The sequence below is a fragment of the Schistocerca cancellata genome, chromosome 10, assembly GCF_023864275.1.
Source record: "Schistocerca cancellata isolate TAMUIC-IGC-003103 chromosome 10, iqSchCanc2.1, whole genome shotgun sequence".
NCBI classification, from domain to species: domain Eukaryota; kingdom Metazoa; phylum Arthropoda; class Insecta; order Orthoptera; family Acrididae; genus Schistocerca; species Schistocerca cancellata.
In genome coordinates, this window is record NC_064635.1 from 9466499 (window position 1) to 9477120 (window position 10622).

The 10622-nt window shown below is 43.2% G+C and overlaps 1 protein-coding gene across 1 annotated transcript in view; it reads right to left on the bottom strand.

The window, feature by feature from the left end:
- Positions 1 to 10231, bottom strand: part of LOC126106700 (uncharacterized) — a 32779-nt gene extending 22548 nt beyond the window's left edge. Inside the window, exon 1 of the mRNA XM_049913080.1 lies at positions 10130 to 10231. The gene's annotated coding sequence lies outside the window, so the exon portion shown is untranslated. The remainder of the gene's footprint in view (positions 1 to 10129) is intronic.
- Positions 10232 to 10622: the final 391 nt, after the last annotated feature.

Sequence of the window (10622 nt, forward strand, 5' to 3'; positions counted from 1 at the left end):
ACACTGAATAGTGCACGGTACATCCAAACCGTCATCGAACCCATCGTTCTACCATTCCTAGACCGGCAAGGGAACTTGCTGTTCCAACAGGACAATGCACGTCCGCATGTATCCCGTGCCACCCAACGTGCTCTAGAAGGTGTAAGTCAACTACCCTGGCCAGCAAGATCTCCGGATCTGTCCCCCATTGAGCATGTTTGGGACTGGATGAAGCGTCGTCTCACGCGGTCTGCACGTCCAGCACGAACGCTGGTCCAACTGAGGCGCCAGGTGGAAATGGCATGGCAAGCCGTTCCACAGGACTACATCCAGCATCTCTACGATCGTCTCCATGGGAGAATAGCAGCCTGCATTGCTGCGAAAGGTGGATATACACTGTACTGGTGCCGACATTGTGCATGCTCTGTTGCCTGTGTCTATGTGCCTGTGGTTCTGTCAGTGTGATCATGTGATGTATCTGACCCCAGGAATGTGTCAATAAAGTTTCCCCTTCCTGGGACAATGAATTCACGGTGTCCTTATTTCAATTTCCAGGAGTGTATTTCACCTGGTCATCACAGGAAATTTTGTTCCTCAAAGGTCGCTAGGGAGGAGTAAAGCTGCCACTCAGCCTTAGTAAGCTGCCATTTGTGTGTGGACGCAGATGGCGAAGGAGTCAGCGAACGGATAGCACATGGGAAATGGTTGCTCGAGTAGGTGTAAGAAAGAACAGACTACTCAGGACGATGGGAAGCTGGGCAATGGAGAAGGATGCACTGGGAACAGGTGTGCGAGGAGTCTGAAAGGAATGTGGATGCTCCAATGTTAAAGCAGAAGAGGTTGAGTTGAGTAAAATGATCAGCAAAGAGGGCACCTCTCGGACAGGTTCTGGGAGAACCGAAAAGGGGGTGATGCGCATTAAAGTCACGAAGTAGGAGAAAGGGGGGAGGTAGCTTCCCAATGAGCTGAAGGAAGTCTGCCCTGGTGAGATTGGATAACAGGCATAAATGGTACAGAGAGCAAAAGTCAGGTGGAGAAGGAAAAGGCGAACTACAACAACTTTAAGATGGGAAGTTAGGGAGATGGGTTGACTATGAATGTCATCCCATATAAGGAGCATGACGCCCCTATGAGTGGAATGCCGACCTCAGGGAAAAGTCAAAACGAACCAGTAAGAAATGTGAAGGCTCTAAGTGGTCGTGAAGGCGCAATTTCGTTCCCTGGAGGCAGAGTACAAGGGAACGCTGCGATGCTAAGAGGAGCCGTAAATCCTCCTTGTGGGACCGAAGGCTGCGAACGTTCCATTGGAGGAGAGTCATGATGAGAAAGAGATGTAGGGGTGTAGCATCAGCGGCTGGACGGGGGGATGGCGATGCTATCTTGACAATGGGTGATTTCACAACCTGAGAGCTGAATTTGAGGTCGCATGCCTGCTTGGCCATGTCCTTCATAGAGTGAGAGGTAACAAGAACAGAACTATAGGTGCCAGACAGTAGAATGCAGGGTTTGCGACTAGCCAATAATTTGCGAGCGACTGGGTAAGGCACTTTTTCCTTTATCTGGATCTCTTGGACAGCACCCTCATTAAGTTACCCGGGACAATTCCGAGAGGAGGCGGCATGGACGCCAATGCAGTTGATACAATGGGGAGTAAAAGGTGGACAATCGCCCTTGTGCACATCCCTACCACTGGTTATACATTTGGTTGTGTGTCGAGAAGACGTTCTAGTGTGGCTGAAATGATCACACTGGTAGCAGCACACGAGGTTCAAAATGTATGATTGGACTATGAAAATTTCATAGCCTGCTTTGATCTTGGACATAAGCACCACTGCATCAAAAGTGAGAAAAAGTGCGGGTGGGCGCCAAGGAGGAATCTAAGGAATCTACCTTTTTCATTACACGATGAGCGGCAATGACACCCTGATCATAGAGGTAAGATTGGATTTCGGCCTTTGTTAGACCGTCGAGCAGCTTAGAGCTTAGTCGAAGTCAAAGTTCTGTGGGCCTCGACACGAACAGGGTAGCAATTGAGATGCGAGGCAGCAAGCTGTTGTTGTGATTGAAAATTAGAAGTAATCTCCAAAAGCAAAGTGTCATTCTGTAAACGAGAGCAGGATTTAAAAGCACCGGCATTTGCATCAACACCTCTCTCAATAATAAAAAGATTTACTTTAGCCAAGGTCTGACTGTCTTCTGTACGTGAGACCATGAGGCACTGTTGTGCAGCAGGAAGATTCTTTGAATCATTAGCGTCTTTATGTTTACATTTCGTAGATGTTGATTGTGAGGATGATTAACTCATTGCGAGAAAATCCCCATGATTGCTAGTGTTTCTGAGAGCACGCTCCTTCCAATTGGGGGCCCATTTCACAAGTGGGAGCACTTTCCTTAGGTGAGTGTTCAACACCTCAGATCACAACTCACGTCGCACCTCCCAAATACTGACAGTGGCACCAGCGGGCAATCTGGGAAGGTTGCAGCTCAGGCAATCACCTCTCCCTGGTCCTGGCCTGTACCAGGGGGTACATGCGAACACTGCCTGTCGATCTGGGGCTGGGAGTTACGCATTACCCACACACCTGTTATGCGTCAGACACGTGGGCCAGCCTTTAGGAGTACACAGGGAAGAAGAAGAAAGGGGAGAACCTCAAACGCCGAAGCGGACGAACGAGAGGAGTAGGGAGACGAGGAAAGGAAAAGGGAACGGAAACAATGGTGAGACTTCTTGGGTCTGCGACAGACAATATGGAGCATTCCCAGTAACACCCAAGACATGTTACACAAGGAATGGGAAAAATAACAGCAAGAGGAGAGACATGCAGCATGAAAGGAAAAAGGTGCTGCTAAGGTTGGGGCTCCATGGTAGCCAAGCACGAACCCGCAGAAGAGTGGCAAGCACCCTGGGTGGAGGAGGGGGGGGGGGGGGGGCTACTGAGCTGACGTTGAGGCGCAATAGCAATACTTGGTAATTATGTACACGCTAGTTAGGTTACAGAGACAGGTCAATGTAAGGCTATAACTGTGTGGTGCTAGGTGCTGTTTTGAGATGCAGCTTGCAGCTGATGTTTTGTCAAATGATCTTTCTCATAGTTATCAAATTTCTGCTTTTCGTATTTATGTGCACTTCTGGATGCGGTAAGTTTGGAAGTGCTCTATACCACTTAGCAAGTTATTCATTCGTATTCTACTGGCAGTATTACGATGTGCATGCACTCAGCAGTACTTTCTGCTGTGGTGAATGTCTGGGAGTGCGTTCTGAGAGACTCGTATAGTGTTACTAACTTATACCAATGGGAATTACGTGTTTTTTCTGTGTGTCTTCAAAACACCTCTCACCCCACACACACACACACACACACACACACACACACACACACACACGTGTTTGTTCGGAACTGTGTCAGCCTTTACATGCCCCGATCGACTGCACTCAGCGATCGCAGCGCCACCCTGTTGTGATTTGTTTAATTTCGTTGAGTTCATTATCTACGAGAGCCAACTGGTTTTACACAGATATAAAAATGAGTTTCACCTTGGATGTTTTAAAACTGACTGCCAAAAAAGCCAAGACAAAGTTGTGGGGAAAGAAGTGGCTACTTCAAGGAAAGAAATTTACCAAAGTTCTGTGACTTCAGCAGCTGGGATCTGATGATTTCGTAATTATCTAGGGATTGATGAATCATGCACTTCGGAGCTTCTAATCGCCATCAAAGCTTTTGTAATGAAAAATAGTCATGAGAGAGGCTGTATGATCTTCACTGCCTTATTATTTCTGGCCATTAGCAGACATTAAGAGGGCCTCATGTTCAGTGTTGTTTTCTCCCCTCATTTATTAACTAAAATGAATCCTGCGACCTGCAGCGTGATTTGTAGTTGACTGAGGAGATCCATAATGGTACAGTGAAATGAATTAGCGTTTACGTGAATGTCTACGTACATAGCCTGAAAGACGACGTGAAACTGAGAAACTTAACTCGAAGAAGAAAGACTACACGTTGTGCTGGAGCGTTTCATCCAACAACTACAAGAACAGATATATAAAAAATGAAGTATTTAGCAACTGTCTGAAAAGTAAAGTAACTCCCACACTTCGCTTTTCATAGCAAAGGGCTTGGTTATACGCTGGACCTTTTTAACACTTACAACATTGAACCAAGTAGGTTTTATAATTAACATCCAATGATGATCGATATTTGAGTCTTCAGATTTCATTTCCGCTAAGTATCGGAAATAAACCTTAAAACGAAATACAGAAGTTGGACTATTATTTCTATGTGCCAAAGGAAACAATTATAGATTTCTCAAAAAAATGGAAGTCCATTTCTTGCATCTATGTTGCTTTATTTCTCGGATGGCGTCTCCCACAAATATCTGTAATCTAATTTCCGCAGACACTGTCTATGAAGGTCAGTCCACCTTGCACCCTGTCATATATGTCAGAACAACAATTAATCCCAGGCATAGTGACAAAAGACGAACTTTCGGCAGGCAACTGGTACGACAGCGCCACACACGACTTAATTTCTTTCCGAGGGGGGAGGGGAGTGTGGTGTCAGCTGTATGGTGGGCCTAACAGCCCGCCATCCGGACAAGGAAAGTTCGTTGGTCTGTCGAAACGCCTACACACGCAACTTGTCGGTCTGTCGGCTGTTCAGTGCGTGTATAGGGGCATCACAGGACGTAGGATTGGCTCCAAGTTGAAGCAGCACGGGTCAGTAAGGCGCGGTGTATGCGTGGACCTGCTGGACCTGCTGCTGCGGCGGGTGATCAACATATTCCAGAGCTTGGCTAATTTCATCCTGTAGTCAGTGTGTACTTTTTGCGGTGGAAAGGTTTGTTGGAAAATGGAGCTCGCATTACCTTGCTACAGTGGATTCATCACGTCTAAAAACCCGACCGCATTTTCACAATGCACGGGACTGGAAGTCAAGCTTTGTGTAGTATTCTTTAGCAACAGTTAAATGTTACATGTATGGCTTTCTAGAGTTTTGTACATAAAATTACTCACCAATCCCCAGCTGTGGGTAAGAGGTGAATCTGGTACCTACAATTTTAAGAGTAATATCCTCGTTCAAAGAATCTTTCACCACGAATTTCAGTTTCTATCAACGTGAATAAACGTTCATTTTCGAGAATCTTTGGAGGTTAACAAGTGCCAATCATAAACCACTGCTTAGTCAATCGTCTTCTTTAATATTAGCATATATTATCAGTAAAATGCGATGTTATATTAAATTTTCCATTATTATTATTATTATTATTATTATTTATCTGGATTCGTCGTAAATTAACGATAATCTCCATTTTCAGCAGCGGTCACTTTAAAAAATTTTAGTAAATTACAAACATTTATTCTAGGATATTCTGTTTCCTTCATAGAGATCTCGTTTTCTGTAATAGTTGATTCAGTTTTAAAATGGTATTAGTAATACTTTGAGCTTAACGGATCATTCTAAAAACTAGCAGAGAAGGTTGTCCAGACCAGAGTTTCTCATGTAGATTGAACAAAGCTCACATTGCAAGGTTGTTCCCAGAACTGATCGATTCCCCTCGGTTCTGAATCGAGTGGAAGACTGCATCAGACTCTCCGCAGTTTCTGTGAGAAGCTGGGCTACGACTTCCTAGACTTACGCGATAGGGTTGAGGGCTGTAGGTTCACGTAAATGGGCCAGGTAGCTGGCTATGTGTGAGGAGCAGACCGGCTACCCACACAGTATTCGTGGAGTACTTCAGAGTGAGGGCACTTCGTAACTTCCATCAGACCTAACAGGGATGCAAGACACCTGACACCTAGCAGCCAAATTCAATGTACAGCTGAAAATTAGCTTCCCAGTAAGGACATTAAGGAAATGGAAACTGAAAGTAATAGGCTTGGCTTTGATACTTCGACTCTTAACCCTTCCCCAAAAACACTGATAGCGGTGTCTGACTAATCAGTCCTGTAGTCCCACGCCTAGGTTAAGAACCAGGGTGGTAATCTAGTTGACAGTTGATGGTAACGAACGTGAATGCCAAAAACAAGGTGTAAAATTTACTCTTAGCGTACACTGCTTACGTTCGCGGCAAATTCAAAAGCACTTTGTCATAAAATTAATACTAAGGTAAACTGAGAAAAAAAATTAGGAGATCGCGAACACTCCGATGAGTATTTCGACACAGTATTGTGTACAAACATGGCAAATAAATTACGAAAAATACAAAGGGGGTGCACCACGTAAGTATTACAAAATTGTGTGATGTGTTCAAAATACATAGAAAACGGACGTGTTCGTATAACAAGCAGGAATCCCTGCCACTCTATAAAGCATATACAACCCATTTTAATAGCATCATTTATTCTTTTGGAAGTAACCTTGAAAACAGAAAGCATTGTGAATTATACAACCTCAAGATAATGCTAGCGCCAAATGGCTTTACAGTCACTGAATTAACGCTAATCTACATCTACATCCATACTCCGCAAGCCACCCGACGGTGTGTGGCGGAGGGTACCTTCAGTACCTCTATCGGTTCTCCCTTCTATTCCAGTCTCGTATTGTTCGTGGAAAGAAGGATTGTCGGTATGCCTCTGTGTGGGCTCTAATCTCTCTGATTTAATCCTCATGGTCTCTTCGCGAGATATACGTAGGAGGGAGCAATATACTGCTTGACTCTTCGGTGAAGGTATGTTCTCGAAACTTTGACAAAAGCCCGTACCGAGCTACTGAGCGTCTCTCCTGCAGAGTCTTCCACTGGAGTTTATCTATCATCTCCGTAACGCTTTCGCGATTACTAAATGATCCTGTAACGAAGCGCGCTGCTCTCCGTTGGATCTTCTCTATGTCTTGTATCAACCCTATCTGGTACGGATCCCACACTGCTGAGCAGTATTCAAGCAGTGGGCGAACAAGCGTACTGTAACCTACTTCCTTTGTTTTCGGATTGCATTTCCTTAGGATTCTTCCAATGAATCTCAGTCTGGCATCTGCTTTACCGACAATCAACATTATATGATCATTCCATTTTAAATCACTCCTAATGCGTACTCCCAGATAATTTATGGTATTAACTGCTTCCAGTTGCTGACCTGCTATTTTGTAGCTAAATGATAAAGGATCTATCTTTCTGTGTATTCGCAGCACATTACACTTGTCTACATTGAGATTCAGTTGCCATTCCTGCACCATGCGTCAATTCGCTGCAGATCCTCCTGCATTTCAGTACAATTTTCCATTGTTACAACCTCTCGATACACCACAGCATCATCTGCAAAAAGCCTCAGTGAACTTCCGATGTCATCCACCAGGTCATTTATGTATATTGTGAATAGCAACGGTCCTATGACACTCCCCTGCGGCACACCTGAAATTACTCTTACTTCGGAAGACTTCTCTCCATTGAGAATAACATGCTGCGTCCTGTTATCTAGGAACTCCTCAATCCAATCACACAATTGGTCTGATAGTCCATATGCTCTTACTTTGTTCATTAAACGACTGTGGGGAACTGTATCGAACGCCTTGCGGAAGTCAAGAAACACGGCATCTACCTGTGAACCCGTGTCTATGGCCCTCTGAGTCTCGTGGACGAATAGCGCGAGCTGGGTTTCACATGACCGTCTTTTTCGAAACCCATGCTGATTCCTACAGAGTAGATTTCTAGTCTCCAGAAAAGTCATACTCGAACACACTACGTGTTCCAAAATTCTACAACTGATCGACGTTAGAGATATAGGTCTATAGTTCTGCACATCTGTTCGACGTCCCTTCTTGAAAACGGGGATGACCTGTGCCCTTTTCCAATCCTTTGGAACGCTACGCTCTTCTAGAGACCTACGGTACACCGCTGCAAGAAGGGGGGCAAGTTCCTTCGCGTACTCTGTGTAAAATTGAACTGGTATCCCATCAGGTCCAGAGGCCTTTCCTCTTTTGAGCGATTTTAATTGTTTCTCTATCCCTCTGTCGTCTATTTCGATATCTACCATTTTGTCATCTGTGCGACAATCTAGAGAAGGAACTACAGTGCAATCTTCCTCTGTGAAACAACTTTGGAAAAAGACATTTAGTATTTCGGCCTTTAATCTGTCATCCTCTGTTTCAGTACCATTTTGGTCACAGAGTGTCTGGACATTTTGTTTTGATCCACCTACCGCTTTGACATAAGACCAAAATTTCTTAGGATTTTCTGCCAAGTCAGTACATAGAACTTTACTTTCGAATTCATTGAACGCCTCTCGCATAGCTCTCTCCACACTACATTTCGCTTCGCGTAATTTTTGTTTGTCTGCAAGGCTTTGGCTATGTTTATGTTTGCTGTGAAGTTCCCTTTGCTTCCGCAGCAGTTTTCTAACTCGGTTGTTGTACCACGGTGGCTCTTTCCCATCTCTTACGATCTTGCGTGGCACATACTCATCTAACGCATATTGTACGATGGTTTTGAACTTTGTCCACTGATCCTCAACACTATCAGTACTTGAGACAAAACTTTTGTGTTGAGCCAACAGGTACTCTGTTCATTACTTTGCGAAAAACAACGGCGTCCGAGAGGTTTATAATTAGAGGATACGTATCACAAAAAAACATTTAAGATGTTAAGACACTCAGCAAGGCATTTTATATTTTTCTAGGCGTGAAGATTTACTGTAAACTGGTCCCATCACATTTTAGATCTTTACAAGAAACTCAGCTCTTCAATTTTTGCAATGCTAGTCATCTGAAAGGGCAAACTTAAGCATTAAAAAGGGCAGCTTACTAGGGTTACTTCCGTTCTCTGATGGCATATGGAATAATTTCTGGGGAAATTACCCTCTTCCAAAGAAAATATTCATTACTCAAAATGGTGTTGTAAGAGTGATGTGTGGTGTAGACACTAGATCCAGTTGCAGAATCCTATTCCGGATTCTGGGAATTCTTACAATACTTCTCAATACATACATTCACTTATGCGTTTCGTAAGTAAAAACGCCGATTTATACAAATGTAACAGTAATAACCATCAGTGCAACACAAGGAGCAAACATGATTTAGACACTGAAGGTAAACATTTGAAGTTTGTGCAGAAGGGTGTACAGTATTCTGGTATAAAGATATTTAACGCTCTCCCTCCAGAAATCAATAGTGAAATAGGCAAAAAATCTACATTTAAAGAGCTTCTGAGGCAATTTCTTTTAGCCGTGACATTTTAGAGTTTGCGGGAGTTTATTAAATGCACTGAGAAGCTGCCCTAAAATAAAATACCTTGTATTATCATATAAACTGAACATTAAGCTGTACATTCTTGTCACATATGTAACTCAGTGTTAACTGCTTATATTTAACTCTCTGGGTTAAATGACCTGTTGATATTTAATTTACTATGTTTTATACTATGCATTGTGTAGGCCTAACTTTGTTACCTGTAGGTCTAACGTTACTTATTTCATCGTATTGTGTTACGTATCACTGTAGTCACCTTACTTTCTAATCTTTACTTGTAAATATAGTGTAAGTACTTATTGTCAATGTAGAAATTGACACACACTATACCCAATTGAAATTCTCACAGTTGGATGCATGGTGTAAGAAATAAATAAAATACACAAGGTCCCATTAAAAGCAAGCGAAGTAAGAGGGACCACTACGAAAGGAAATTCAGTAGAACAAGAGCACCGGTAGACAAACTGTGCACAGCACACGATAAGTTGTACAGAGCAGAGACAGGGCGCAATTTCCATCTTCTGTTCAACGAAAACCTAGGCACAAATAATGAAACTGCATCCGGAACACCCATAAACAGTGAGATGATTAAATATAGAAGAGCACGTGCAAATAACGGTTGCACCAGCAAGTGTCACTTGCTTAACCCTGGACTACTAAAACCTCGCAAAATTTACGATTGCAGTAGCCTATAAAACAAGACATATTTTACTTTATTTCGCACGTAACAAACGACTGGACGTCTAATAATGATACTTAACTAATCCATAACCGATAATATACGACTACCTTTGAATAAATTGTGGTTTAGCAGCAATGTAACACTTTCCTGCCTTTAGACTTCTAGGATTAATCTAATGGAGGAAGTTTAAATTTTCACGCGTTACTTGAATGAGTGAGACTATCTACTCAACGAATAAGACCTTAAGCAGAGGCACAGCTTTTTAAGTTTTACTGAATGAGACCACACTCACACTCACGCACCGCCACTCCGCTGAGGTGTTGATCCAGAGCGCCGCTGTCGCCGGCTACCAGGACACTGTGTGCGCGAGACACCGACAACAACGGCCCTCCACAACGCCCTCTGCTGGAATACTCGCAAAAGAACAACGCCAAGGACTGTATCACAGTATCCGATATCTTTGTCAAATGTCGATTACAAAAGACGTTTTACAAAATCATTACAGTATAATGGGATACTGTATAAAAGTTAGAGCGTGATACTAGCTTTTGTATCAGTTTTCTCGAAGAAATTCGACAGTCTGATACGGATCTACTACGCAACTGCGAGATTCCCTTCCATATTAGCTTCAGCTTCCGACACTCACAATAATGTTATTTCATTTCGTCATCATTGTAAGTATATTTTACTCTTGTATTTTCCTCGCAGCATTTAGAATTTTTATGGGAGTTGCGTAGATTTTATCGAGTCTTTTAGAGATTGGATTATACTCAGCTTGAATTCTA